The 14,734-nt window shown below is 40.2% G+C and overlaps 1 protein-coding gene across 4 annotated transcripts in view; it reads left to right on the top strand.

The window, feature by feature from the left end:
* cica (capicua transcriptional repressor a) overlaps positions 1–14,734 on the top strand; it is a 132,551-nt gene that overhangs the window by 14,844 nt on the left and 102,973 nt on the right. For 3 of the 4 annotated variants that reach the window (XM_061930990.1, XM_061930989.1, XM_061930987.1), the window contains exon 1: positions 3,824–4,015. The exons of the other annotated variant lie outside the window; for it this stretch is intronic. The gene's annotated coding sequence lies outside the window, so the exon portion shown is untranslated. Of the gene's footprint in view, positions 1–3,823; positions 4,016–14,734 lie in introns of those variants that run through there. 4 annotated transcript variants of the gene reach the window in all.

Raw genomic sequence — 14,734 nt, 5'->3', positions numbered from 1 at the left:
TAAACTGTTCAACAATTTGCTCACGCATTTGTTGACAAAGTGGTGACCCTCGCCCCATCCTTGTTTGTGAATGGCTGAGCATATCATGGAATCTACTTTTATACCCAATCATGGCACCCACCTGTTCCCAATTTGCCTGCACACCTGTGGGATGTTCCAAATAAGGGTTTGATGAGCATTCCTCAACTTTATCAGTATTTATTGCCACCTTTCCCAACTTCTTTGTCACGTGTTGCTGGCATCAAATTCTAAAGTTAATGATTATTTGAAAAAAAGTTTATCAGTTTGAACATCAAATATGTTGTCTTTGTAGCATATTCAACTGAATATGGGTTGAAAATGATTTGCAAATCATTGTATTCCGTTTATATTTACATCTAACACAATATGGAAACGGGGTTTGTATGTGTGTGTGTGTGTGTATATATATATATATATATATATATATATATATATATTAGTGCGGTGACCATGAAGTACTATCATTGTGCGGTATCTTTGTTCTCCAACGATTAGGTGGCGCCCTTTAGTGGACAAGGAGTGTGACTGCAACGGTCGATGTTGACGTCACCAAAGTAAGACGTTAAAAGCGAAAGCTCGCCTTCATCACAACACAAACTTTTTCTCGTGTGGACGGTACGCTGTGACACACGCACACATGCACTAAGTATTTTTAATTACACTGGAGCGCGTGTCACTGTGTACGCGCATTGCCCCATCAGTGCACGTCACACTTACGCAACATGCCCGGGCATGTTTTAAGTGCACTATCGAGTATGCGCCAGGCGTGGTCAAGCAAATGTTGTCAAGCATGTGTGCATTAATAGTGTGCTTCCTTGTCAGTAAGAGTGTAAATGGGTCAGGGTTCGGCAGCCATAATCCCTACTATTTTACTCTCCGGGCTCTTCCTGTTTGGCCAACATGATGGCAACAAGCTCCTCGTGAGCACACCGCAGCGCTGCGCCATTGGCCTGCACGCTTACAACCTCTCGGCCAATCGCGCGCCGCTTTGGTGACGTATGTCTCCCAGCGCTCAATCTGATTGGTCCAAGGGGCGGGACAAAGCCCGCTCTGCTGTTTTGAACGCACCCCATTGGCCAATAGATGGCGCGAGGAGGGACTGTTCAAAGAGAAAGTGTGTCACGTTGTAAGTTTGTGCTTCAAAGTCAACTATCACGATTGCACAAAAAAAAAACTTTGATAGTTTCATTTTAACCGGAAAATTTACTGACATTACGTCTTAGCGGTCAAATAAAAACATTTTGTAGGTTAATTAAGATTGTGTTTTCGATATGTACCTTTTAGGGGTGTGGGGAAAAAATCGATTCAAATTCGGATCGCGATTCTCATGTTGTGCGATTCAGAATCGATTCTCATTTTTTAAAAAAAATCGATTTTTTATTTTATTTTTTTTATCATTTATTTTTTATTTTTTTATTATTAATCAATCCAACAAAACAATACACAACAATATCCAATCAATCCAATCCACTTTATTTATATAGCACATTTAAACAACAAGAATAGAATACAATACAATACAATAGAAAGTACTTTATTGATCCCTGGGGGAAATTCAGCACCATAGTTAGCTCACAATAGACAAGAATAATAATAAATAATATTATATATATAATATATTATTTATATATATATATATATATATATATAATGTAAATATATTCTACATATACTATACATTTAAGTGCAGTCAAGGAACATATGCATTATACAGTCTGATGGCTGTCTGTATGAAGGGCCTCCTGTGTCATTCCGTGTTGCATTTTGGGAGTCTGAGCCTTCCACTGAACGTGCTCATTCAAGTTAAAGTTAAAGTTAAAGTACCAATGATTGTCACACACACACTAAGTGTGGCGAAATTATTCTCTGCATTTGACCCATCACCCTTGATCACCCCCTGGGAGGTGAGGGAAGCAGTGGGCAGCAGCGGTGGCCGCGCCCGGGAATCATTTTGGTGATTTAACCCCCAATTCCAACCCTTGATGCTGAGTGCCAAGCAGGGAGGTAATGGGTCCCATTTTTATAGTCTTTGGTATGACTCGGCCGGGGTTTGAACTCACAACCTACCGATCTCAGGACGGACACTCTAACCACTAGGCCACTGAGTAGGTTTCTCCCCGCAAGGTCCGAGTGTAGTGGGTGGGAGGTGTTGTCCATAATGACTAGGAGTTTAGCTAGACTTCTCCTCTCTGACACCACCGCCAGAGAGTCTAGCTCCACTCCCACCATGTTAAAAACAATATTATGCTCCACCAATGACTGAATAAAAACAAAAAATAAATAAATATAAAAATAAATATAATTAAAAACGATTTTAAAGGGTAAAACCAATTAAAACAGTAAATAGAAATCAAAATTTATAAAAAAAACACAAAAAAAAAACACAGAGGACAATACCATAACAATGCAATCCAATTCCAAAACCAAACCCGACCCAGCAACACTCAGAACTGCAATAAACAGAGCAATTGAGAGGAGACACAAACACGACACAGAACAAACCAAAAGTAGTGAAACAAAAATGAATATTATCAACAACAGTATCAATATTAGTTACAATTTCATCATAGCAGTGATTAAATATCCCTCGTTGACATTATCACTAGACATTTATAAAAAAAAAAAAAAGAACAATAGTGTCACAGTGGCTTACACTGTGTCCAATATTTTCACAAAGATAAAATAAGTTCTATTTTTGGTTCATTTAATAGTTAAAACAAATGTACATTATCGCAATCAGTTGATAAAACATTGTCCTTTACAATTATAAAAGCTTTTTACAAAAATATACTACTCTGCTTGCATGTCAGCAAACTGGGGTAGATCCTGCTGAAATCCTATGTCAGGCGTCGGGAACCTTTTTGGCTGAGAGGGCCATGAAAGCCAAATATTTTAAAATGTATTTCCGTGAGAGCCATATAATATTCTTTAACTCTGAATACAACTAAATGCGTGCATTTTTAATCAAGACCAACATTTTTAGAGTATAATAAGTCTATTTTTCTTTTTAATATCAATCAATCAATCAATCAATGTTTATTTATATAGCCCTAAATCACAAGTGTCTCAAAGGGCTGCACAAGCCACAACGACATCCTCGGTACAAAGCCCACATAAGGGCAAGGAAAAACTCACCCCAGTGGGACGTCGATGATAATAACATTGTTATTCTGAAGGTAACCAATAATAAATACAATACTTCTTACCATTAATGCTGCATGGTTTTTCTGGTGGCTTTGTAGTCTGGTTGATACATGGTTATTTTTAACACTGTGATGACCAGCGGAATTACTTATCGTGTTAAGCAATGTCAGCTAGGATTTAACTGAGAGCCAGTTGCAGTCATCAAAAGAGCCACATCTGGCTCTAGAGCCATAGGTTCCATACCCCTGTCCTATGTATTGAATGAATAGAGAATCCTTTTGAATCGGGAAAATATCGTTTTTCAATCGAAAAAAAAAAAAAATCGATTTTGAATCGAATCGTGACCCCAAGAATCGACATTGAATCGAATCGTGGGACACCCAAAGAGAAAAGGAAAACACCAAACTTTACTTCCGCATGGCCACGCCCACACAGGCGCCTGATAGGCCAGCGGCGACTCGCTCTGCCAACAGCTGTTCTTTGTTTTCCCCCGCCGCCATTGGCCTCTGTGCGCCGTCAATCACAACCACTCGGCGCCCAAGTCCCGCCCTCAGCCCCTTTCCCGGCGCTCCTATTGGCTACTGTACTCGCCCGCGCCTCACCATTGGCCGAGCGGCCTGGTTGTCAAGGATCCGGGGGTCTCCATTCACCATTTTGCGACTGTAGCGTAGAATGTACAGAGGCAGGAGTTTTTTCTTTTTTTTCCTCCTCATTTTTAAGTTGCCTCGCCGGAGGAACATGAGCGACTAAAGCTGACTGGCGGCCGCGGACCTCCCCTGCCCTCATTTTTTCCCCCCCACCCGCGGACTCGGCCACACTTGACTACGGCGGGGCTAGCTTGACGTTAGCGGTGAGTGTTAGCTAACTAAAGCTTTTTTTTTTTCCCGCCGCGGCTAGCATGGCGGCTAGCAATCTTGCTTCTTCTTCACCTCCGAGTGCACTGACGACGTGTTACGCCGACATTATTATCGCGTCTTCGGCGAGGACGAGAGGCGGCGGAGGAGGAGTGGGGGGGCGGGCGGGGGAGCGAGAAAAGGGAGCGGTGCGTCTCGCCATAGCCCTGAAAGTTTTCCACTAGAATTAAATCCAACGTCATAACTCCTTAACTGCACCAAGTGGTCGCACTTTTCTCTCCTGCTGACTTGCATGACTTGCTAATAATCACAATGAGCAGGGAGAAGGAGAAGGGGGGGGGGAGAAGGGGGGGGGTCCGGGGCCTTGTTTGTGTCTAAAACATTGACAATGGAGCAAAAAAACACCCGACAGTGCGTGCAAAGTTGCGCGGGAGGCCTCAGCTGTCACCTGTCACAGCTGTCACTCACTTTTGCCCAACTTGGATGTGCGCATTCGAACGCATTCTTTCCCTTGTCATTGCGGCCTAATGGGTGTGCGTGCGCACACTAATGCATGTCAGTCATCCCGATACCGTCACCCCGGGTGCTTGACTCGGCGTTGCCCTCTTTTGCCTCGCCGAGTGCGGCCGTAAACAGGGCGAGCTGTAATAATCCTGTTATTCACTTAACTTTTTTCATTCCTGTGTGCATAACTGCTGCCTTCCACGCATACTTGCCAACCTTGAGACCTCCGATTTGCGGGAGGAGTATATTTACAGCTAGAATTCACCAAGTCACGTATTTCATATATATATACATATATATATTAGGGATGCAACGACGAATCGATTAAAATCGAGTATAAAAATAGTTGGCGATTAATTTAGTCATCGATTCGTTGGATCTATGCTATGCGCATGCGCACAGGCTGCATACTTGCCAACCCTTCCGGATTTTCCGGGAGACTCCCGAAATTCAGCGCCTCTCCCGAAAACCTCCCGGGACAAATTTCCCCCCGAAAATCTCCCGAAATTCAGGCGGACCTGAGTGACGTGTCAACAGCCTGTTTTCACGTCCGCTTTCCCACAATATAAACAGCGTGCCTGCTCAATCATGTTATAACTGTAGAATGATCGAGTTCTTGGTTTCTTATGTGGGTTTATTGTTAGGCAGTTTCATTAACGTCCTCCCAGCGCGGTAACAACACACAACAACAGCAGTCACGTTTTTGTCTACCGTAAAGCAGTTCGTCTGCCGTAAACAGCGATGTTGTGACACTCTTAAACAGGACAATATTGCCATCTACTGTACATGCATATGTGACAATAACATGTAGGGCTTTTAGAGAGTGCAGTGCACAACTGCACACACAACAAGGAGACGAAGCAGAATGCATCATCAGAGAGGGTGTTCAGCATGGTTAGAAAAATAGTGACAGAGAATAGAACAAGGATGGACAATTCAACCCTTAACTCAACAATGAGTAGATGAGTGTTATGTGTGTGTATATGTGTAAATAAATGAACACTGAAATTCAAGTATTTCTCTTATTTATATATATATATATATATATATATATATATATATATATATATATATAATAAAATAAAAAAAATAAAAAATAAAAATATATATATATATATATATATATATATATATATATACAGCCAGAATTCACTGAAAGTCAAGTATTTCGTGTATATATATATATATATATATCCATCCATCCATTTTCTACCGCTTATTCCCTTTTGGGGTCGCGGGGGGCGCTGGAGCCTATCTCAGCTACAATCGGGCGGAAGGCGGGGTACACCCTGGACAAGTCGCCACCATATATACATATATATATGAAATACTTGACTTGGTGAATTCTAGCTGTAAATATACTCCTCCCCTCTTAACCACGTCCCTCCGACCCCCCCAACACCTCCCGAAATCGGAGGTCTCAAGGTTGGCAAGTATGACAGGCTACGTTTTTTTGTTTTGTTTTTTTTTACTTTTATTTATAAACTGCGACATTGATTGATTGAGACTTTTATTAGTAGGTTGCACAGTGAAGTACATATTCCGTACAATTGACCACTAAATGGTAACACCCGAATAAGTTTTTCAACTTGTTTAAGTCGGGGTCCACTTAAATTGATTCATGATACAGATGTATACTATCAGATATATACTATCATCATAATGCAGTCATCACACAAGATAATCACATTGAATTATTTACATTATTTACAATCCGGGGGTGTGGGGGGGTTAGGTTTGGTTGTTATCATCAGTCATCAACAATTGAGAACAGAGAAATGGATATTGGAACAGTGTAGGTCTGACTTGGTAGGATATGGACAGCAAGTAGTGGGCAGAGAGAGAGAGAGAGAGATCAGAAGGCATAAGAAAAAGTATCTGCATTTGATTGTTTACATTTGATTATTAACAATCCGGGGAGGGTGTTAGTTTAGGGTTGTAGCTGCCTGGAGGTGAACTTTTATTGCGGTTTTGAAGGAGGATAGAGATGCACTTTTTTTTATACCTGTTGGGAGCGCATTCCACATTGATGTGGCATAGAAAGAGAATGAGTTAAGACCTTTGTTAGTTCGGAATCTGGGTTTAACGTGGTTAGTGGAGCTCCCCCTGGTGTTGTGGTTATGGCGGTCATTTACGTTAAGGAAGTAGTTTGACATGTACTTCGGTATCAGGGAGGTGTAGCGGATTTTTTAGACAAGGCTCAGTGCAAGTTGTTTTACTCTGTCCTCCACCCTGAGCCAGCCCACTTTGGAGAAGTGGGTAGGAGTGAGGTGTGATCTGGGGTGGAGGTCTAGAAGTAATCTGACTAGCTTGTACTGGGATGTTTGGAGTTTAGATTTGAGGGTTTTGGAGGTGCTAGGGTACCAGGAGGACATTTACAAACAGCCGAGAAACAAAAATCAAAATAATAGGGGTGTAACGGTACGTGTATTTGTATCGAACTGTTTTGGTACGGGGGTTTTGCGGAGGTGTGCCGAACGAGTTTCCACATGGACATATTAAGTAGCGTACTGCACGTTGTGTAAACAATACTCAAAATGCCGGACATTGACAGCTCTGCAAAAGAGGACATGTCCGGTGAAAAGAGGACATGTGGTCAGTGTATCGTAGCCCGTTAGCTGCTAGCAAAAGAGGACATGTCCGGTGATAGCATGCTAGCAGCGACCGAGCTCGGTCTAGACCATACGTCCTCTTTTCACCGGACATGTCCTCTTTTGCGGGGCTGTCGGGCGGAGTTTCTTAAATGCCTCAAATGTCCGGCATTTTGAGTCAGGGTTGTGTGTATTTTCAATGTACGTTCAGGGTTAAGAAGGTTTAAAACACAACAAATTGTGCGCGCAGCAGCATTCGTGAGGGAGAGACAGAGAGCGAGAGAGTTGTGATAAACACGCATGCGTCGTCAGGCTCTGCTTTTTATCGATAGATTTATCGAGCAGGGGTGTCAAAAGTGTGCATTTTTGTAACATTTTCCTTGTTTTATTTGGCAAGTTGAAAGAACATGGCGGTAGTATGCTGGTTTTTTTTCAATAAAATACTGGAAAGGATAGATATGTAGTTTGTCTCTTTTATCCGATTATTAATCGATTAATCGAAGTAATAATCCACAGATTAATCGATTATCAAATTAATCGTTAGTTGCTGCCCTAATATATATATATATATATATATATATATATATAAGACATACTTGACTTTCAGTGAATTCTAGCTATATATCGATATTAATTTTGTTATATATATATATATAAAATAAATACTTGAATTTCAGTGTTCATATATTTACACATATACACACACATAACACTCATCTACTCATTGTTGAGTTAGTTCTATTCTCTGTCACTATTTTTCTAACCGTGCTGAACACCCTCTCTGATGATGATGCATTGCTGTGTGGCACTCACAAAAGTGCTTTCATCAAATGCCCTAGAGTCTGGAATCTTCCATCTTTCCCGAGTATGGCCCAAAACCGGTCAATCTTTGCTTCCTGAGGAAGATCTTCACTGCCAAGCACTTGGTAGTCCACTACTTCTTCCCGGGGAGGCTATCCAGGTCCAATCGTAGCTGCGGCTTGGAACTTATACAAGCGTATTTCTTCATCTTACTCGTCGTCGGCGTCGCCACGGCTGTATCTTCCTCGTTCTTCTGCTTCGTCTCCTTGTTGTGTGCGCAGTTGTGCACTGCACTCTCTAAAAACCGTAGATGTTATTGTCACATATGCATGTACAGTAGATGGCAGTATTGGTAGACGAAAATGTGACTGCTGTTGTTGTGTGTTGTTACCGCGCTGGGAGGACGTTAATGGAACTGCCTAACAATAAACCCACATAAGAAACCAAGAACTCGCCCTCGATCATTCTACAGTTATAACGTGATTGGGCAGGCACACTGTTTATATTGTGGGAAAGCGGACGTGAAAACAGGCCACGCCCCCTCCAGCTCCGCCTGAATTTCGGGAGATTTTCGGGAGAAAATCTGTCCCGGGAGGTTTTAGGGAGAGGCGCTGAATTTCGGGAGTCTCCCGGAAAATCCGGGAGGGTTGGCAAGAATGCTTCCGCGCATGACAAACATGACTTTGAAGTGTGTAAATGTGCCGTAAGTGCCTTGCTCAAAAGGCCACCTGACCTTGCTGGCGTAAGTCTCTCCATGGCTCATAAATTCTCAACTGTCTATGCGACGTCAAGGCTTGGTTAGCCCAGAATTTTTTAATAATGAATGAGGGAAAAACGAAAGTTTTAGTTTTTGGTCCAGCCCTCGCTGACTTGGGACCATTGCAAAATCATGTGCGTCCCAAAGTCACCAGCCTTGGTGTCACTATAGACAGCGATTTTAAACTTGACAAACATGTCAATGGCGTTTTAAAATCGTGTTTTTATCATCTTCGTCTTTTAGCAAAGGTAAAACCGTTTTTATCTTTTAACCTTTTTGAACAAGTCGTGCATGCTTTTATTTCAAGTGGCCTGGACTACTGCAATGCACTTTATGCTGGCATTAGCCAAAAAGCTCTCTCCCGGTTGCAGTTAGTCCAGAACGCGGCAGCACGACTTTTAACAGGGGCCAGGAGACGCCAGCATATATCCTCAATTCTTTAAAGTTTGCACTGGCTCCCTGTTCATTTTAGAATTGATTTTAAAACCTTGCTGTTTGTTTTTAAAGCTTTACATGGACTGGCACCTCAATATATCTCGGACCTCATCCAAATTTACAATCCTGCCCGCGCTCTGAGGTCCGAGAGCCAGCTCCAGCTCGTGGTGCCCAAGACCAGACTTAAAACTTCTCTGTGGTTGGCCCTAAGCTCTGGAACACTCTGCCCCTCCATGTTCAAACTGCTCCCACAGTGGAGTGTTTTAAGTCTCGTCTTAAGGCCCACTTTTATTCTTTGGCTTTTAACACTACGTGAGTTGCGTGGTCTTCTGTTGTCCTCTGTGTTTTTAAAATGTTGATTTCTATTTACTGTTTTGATTGGTTTTACCCTTTAAAATAATTTTTAATCATATTTATTTTATATTGTTTTGTTTTATATGTATTTATTTTTTGTTTTCATTCAGTCATTGGTGGAGCTAAGGATAATATTTGAATGTTGTTTTTATTGTTATTGTTGTGCAGCACTTTGGAAACATTTTGTTGTTTAAATGTGCGATATAAGTAAAGTGGATTGGATTGGATTGGATAAATTCAGACGTGTGCTTTGCCAAAAGATGCGAAACAGAAAAAGGCCAGCAGGATTTTAACAATTTAAAAAAACGGGAGGAATACCGTATTTTTCGGACTATAAGTCACAGTTTTTTTCATAGTTTGGCCGGGGGTGCGACTTATACTCAGGAGCGACTTATGTGTGAAATTATTAACACATTACCGTAAAATATCAAATAATATTATTTAGCTCATTCACGTAAGAGACTAGACCAGGGGTCGGCAACCCAAAATGTTGAAAGAGCCATATTGGACCAAAAATACAAAAACAAATCTGTCTGGAGCCGCAAAAAATTAAAAGCCATATTACATACAGATAGTGTGTCATGAGATATACATTGAATTAAGAGGACTTAAAGGAAACTAAATGAGCTCAAATATAGCTACAAATGAGGCATAATGATGCAATATGTACATATAGATAGCCTAAATAGCATGTTAGCATCGATTAGCTTGCAGTCATGCAGTGACCAAATATGTCTGATTAGCACGCCACACAAGTCAATAACATCAACAAAACTCACCTTTGTGCATTCACACAGAACATTAAAAGTTTGATGGACAAAATGAGACAGAAAAAGAAGTGGCATAAAACACGTCCTAGAAAGTCGGAGAAAGTTGTACATGTAAACAAACTACGTAGAGTTCAAGCCAAAATTAGTAGGACAAAACGGCGCTCGCCAAATACTCGAATCAGTGAAGCATGTTTAATATAAACAGTGTGATTTATAACATTAGGGGGGTTTGTGTCATGTTTGTCCTCCTACAGAAACCATATTAAAACCAAAAATATTTTTTTTTCCTCTCATCTTTTTCCATTTTTCATACATTTTTGAAAAAGCTCCAGAGAGCCACTAGGGCGGCGCTAAAGAGCCGCATGCGGCTCTGGAGCCGCGGGTTGCCGACCCCCGGACTAGACGTATAAGATTTCATGGGATTTAGCGATTAGGAGTGACAGATTGTTTGGTAAACGTATAGCATGTTCTATATGTTATAGTTATTTGAATGACTCTTACCATAATATGTTACGTTAACATACCAGGCACGTTCTCAGTTGGTTATTTATGCCTCATATAACATACACTTATTCAGCCTGTTGTTCACTATTCTTTATTTATTTTAAATTGCCTTTCAAATGTCTATTCTTAGTGTAGGGTTTTATCAAATAAATAAATTTCCCCCAAAAATGCGACTTATACTCCAGTGCGACTTATATATGTTTTTTTCCTTCTTTATTATGCATTTCCGGCCGGTGCGACTTATACTCCGGAGCGACTTATGCTGTGAAAAATACACGCAAAATCTAGCAACGCCCGGTGATCTCTCGTCTTCTTACTCTCTGGCGAACGAGGTGCGGATACGTGGGGGCGAAGAAGCGGAGTAACGACGCCGTCTGCTGTTGACGACGAGCCACATTTGCGGACGGTCCCGTCATGAGGCGTTTAGCATGCTAACGTTAGCACGGGTCAAGTACCTAAGGCTGTAAAGTTATCTAAAAAGGTTAGCATGCTAATGTTAGCAAACAGTCAACGTGCGATAAGTGCCGAGTTATATGACTCTGATGTGTACGGCTGCAAAATTAGTTAAAAAAGTTAGCATGCTAATGGTAATATGTCGATGTTAGCATGCTATCAGTTAGCATATGTCAAGTACTAAGATATGTGACTATAAGGTGTATGGCTGTAAAATTGTTTTTAAGAGGTTAGCATGTTACTTTAAGCGTTAGCATGCTAACGTTTAGCATGTGTCAAGTACCAAGGTATAGGACTCTTAGATGTGTGGCTGTAAAAAAAATAGCTATAAAGGTCAGAGTGTTATTGTTACCATTAACATTCTAACCTTTAGCATATGTGAAGCACCAAGGTATATGACTCTGAGGTGTACGGCTGAAAAATTAGCTAAAAAAGGTAACATGCTAATGGTAATATGTTAATGTTAGCTTGCTATCAGTTAGCATGTGTCAAGTACTTAGATATTTGACTATAAGGTGTATGGCTGTAAAATTAGTTTTAAAAGGTTAGCATGTTAATGTTAGCATCAGCATGCTAACCTTTAGCATGTGTCAAGTACCAAGGTATAAGACTCTTACATGTACGGCTGTAGAAAAATAGCTATAAAGGTCAGTATGTTATTGTTAGCATTAACATGCTAACCTTTAGCATATGTGAAGCACCAAGGTATAAGACTCTGTGGTTTATGGCTGTAAAAATAGTTTTAAAAGGTTAGCAGTAGGGATGTCCGATAATATCGGGTTGCCGATATTATCGGCCGATAAATGCTTTAAAATGTAATATCGGAAATTATCGGTATCGGTTTCATAATTATCGGTATCTGTTTCTAAAAGTAAAATGTATGACTTTTTTAAAACGTCGCTGTGTACACGGACGTAGGGAGAAGTACAGAGTGCCAATAAACCTTAAAGGCATTTCCTTTGCGCGCGTGCCGTCCGAGTCACATAATATCTACCGGCTATTCTCATCACGAATTAATGCAAGTCATACTTGGTCAACAGCCATACAGGTCACACTGAGGGTGGCCGTATAAACAACTTTAACACTGTTACAAATATGCGCCACACTGTGAACCCACACCAAACAAGAATGACAAACACATTTCAGGAGAACATCCGCACCGTAACACAACATAAACACAACAGAACAAATACCCAGAACCCCTTGCAGCACTAACTCTTCCAAGACGCTACAATATACACCCCCCGGTCCCCCCAACCCCGCCCACCTCAACCTCCTCATGCGCTCTCAGGGAGAGCATGTCCCAAATTCCAAGCTGCTGTTTGGATAGATAGATAGATAGTACTTTATTGATTCCTTCAGGAGAGTTCCCTCAGGAAAATTAAAATTCCAGCAGTAGTGTACAGAATTGAGATCGAATTTAAAAAGTAAATAATGGGGGTGTAAATGGAAACAAAATAGAAAAATATTACAATAAGAATGAAAATAAAAAGCAACAGAATAGAAAAAATATTACAATAAGAATGAAAATAAAAAGCAACAATGAGAATAAAAATATAACAGGAAAATAATAATATAACAAGAGAAACTAGGCAGTAGTGACCATGTTATGAATAAGTATTGCACTGTTATTGTTTTGAGGCATGTTAAAAAAAAAAAATGCACTTTGTGACTTCAATAATAAATATGGCAGTGCCATGTTAGCATTTTTTTCCATAACTTGAGTTGATTTATTTTGGAAAACCTTGTTACATTGTTTAATGCATCCAGCAGGACATCACAACAAAATTAGGCATAATAATGTGTTCATTCCACGACTGTATATATCGGAATCGGTAATTAAGAGTTGGACAATATCGGAATATCGGATATAAAAGCCATTATCGGACATCTCTAGTTTGCATGTTAATGTTAGCATTAGTATGCTAACTATTAGTATGTGTTAAGGACCAACATATATGACTCTGAGGTGTACGGCTATAAAGAATAGCAAAAAATCCCAGGATGTTGTTGTTAGCATCAGCATGCTAACCTTTAGCATGTGTCAAGTACCAACGTATATGACTCTGAGGTGTACGGCTGTAGCTAAAAAGTATAAAATGTTAACTTTAGCATGCTGACAGTTATCAAGTACCAAGTTATATAACTATGATGTGTACAGCTGCAAAATTTGCAAAAAAGTATGTTTATGTTAGCATGTCAACTGTTAGCATGTGTCAAGTACCAACGTATATGACTCTGAGGTGTACGGCTGTAGCTAAAAAGTATAAAATGTTAACTTTAGCATGCTGACAGTTATCAAGTACCAAGTTATATAACTATGATGTGTACAGCTGCAAAATTTGCAAAAAAGGTTAGTATGTTAATGTTAGCATGTCAACTGTTAGCATGTGTCAAGTACCAACGTATATGACTCTGAGGTGTACGGCTGTAGCTAAAAAGTATAAAATGTTAACTTTAGCATGCTGACAGTTATCAAGTACCAAGTTATATAACTATGATGTGTACAGCGGCAAAATTTGCAAAAAAGGTTAGTATGTTAATGTTAGCATGTCAACTGTTAGCATGTGTCAAGTACCAACGTATATGACTCTGAGGTGTACGGCTGTAGCTAAAAAGTATAAAATGTTAACTTTAGCATGCTGACAGTTATCAAGTACCAAGTTATATAACTATGATGTGTACAGCGGCAAAATTTGCAAAAAAGGTTAGTATGTTAATGTTAGCATGTCAACTGTTAGCATGTGTCAAGTACCAACGTATATGACTGAGGTGTACGGCTGTAAAATTAGCTAAAAATGGTTAGCATGCTAATGCTAGCTTGCTAACAGTTAGCATGCGTCAAGTACTAAGTTATATAACTAAGGTATACGGCTGCAAATTTTGCTATAAAAAAAAGTGAGTGTGTGTGTGTGTGTGTGTGTGTGTGTGTGTGTGTGTGTGTGTGTGTGTATAAACAGTAAACAACAACTCCCTCTTGCATATAGCGTGCATAAACTACATGCATTGCCTTTAAAGGAAACATTGCCCCCACCCAAGACGGCTACCATTTAGGCATGTAGCCCCCACCCGACTGTTTATAAGGTACATCTCTTTTTGGCGGTCCAAATGTATTTGTGGTGGGCCGCCACATATAAAAAAATGTATGACAAACACTGTTGTACACCTTTGGGTACATAACAAGGCCAAACTTACTTGGTATTATAACACTTTGAGGCTTCATTCATCCCACAATATGGAAATGCTGTGGGTGCAGTGCACATTTGACATACAGTAAAACAACTGAAATGAGTAATAATAATAACACCTACGCACATATATAAACATAACACATTACTTTGTTTCGTTAAATGTCATCATGCCACTTTCAATTTTTTGGATCAGCGTGTTCTTACTGGCCCACTACAAGATGAAGGAATAAAAGCAGCATTCAAAAATAATGAAAAAGTACAGGTAGTATATGTTTATTATGGCTGTGAATCTTGGGGCAACACACGATTCAATTCGATTGTTGATTCAAAATCAATACTTATTTTAACAACATTG

Source organism: Nerophis lumbriciformis, linkage group LG37 (genome assembly GCF_033978685.3).
Source record: "Nerophis lumbriciformis linkage group LG37, RoL_Nlum_v2.1, whole genome shotgun sequence".
Taxonomy (NCBI): domain Eukaryota; kingdom Metazoa; phylum Chordata; class Actinopteri; order Syngnathiformes; family Syngnathidae; genus Nerophis; species Nerophis lumbriciformis.
The sequence above is the reverse complement of the archived record's forward strand: the minus strand, read 5'-3'. Positions and strand labels throughout refer to the sequence as shown.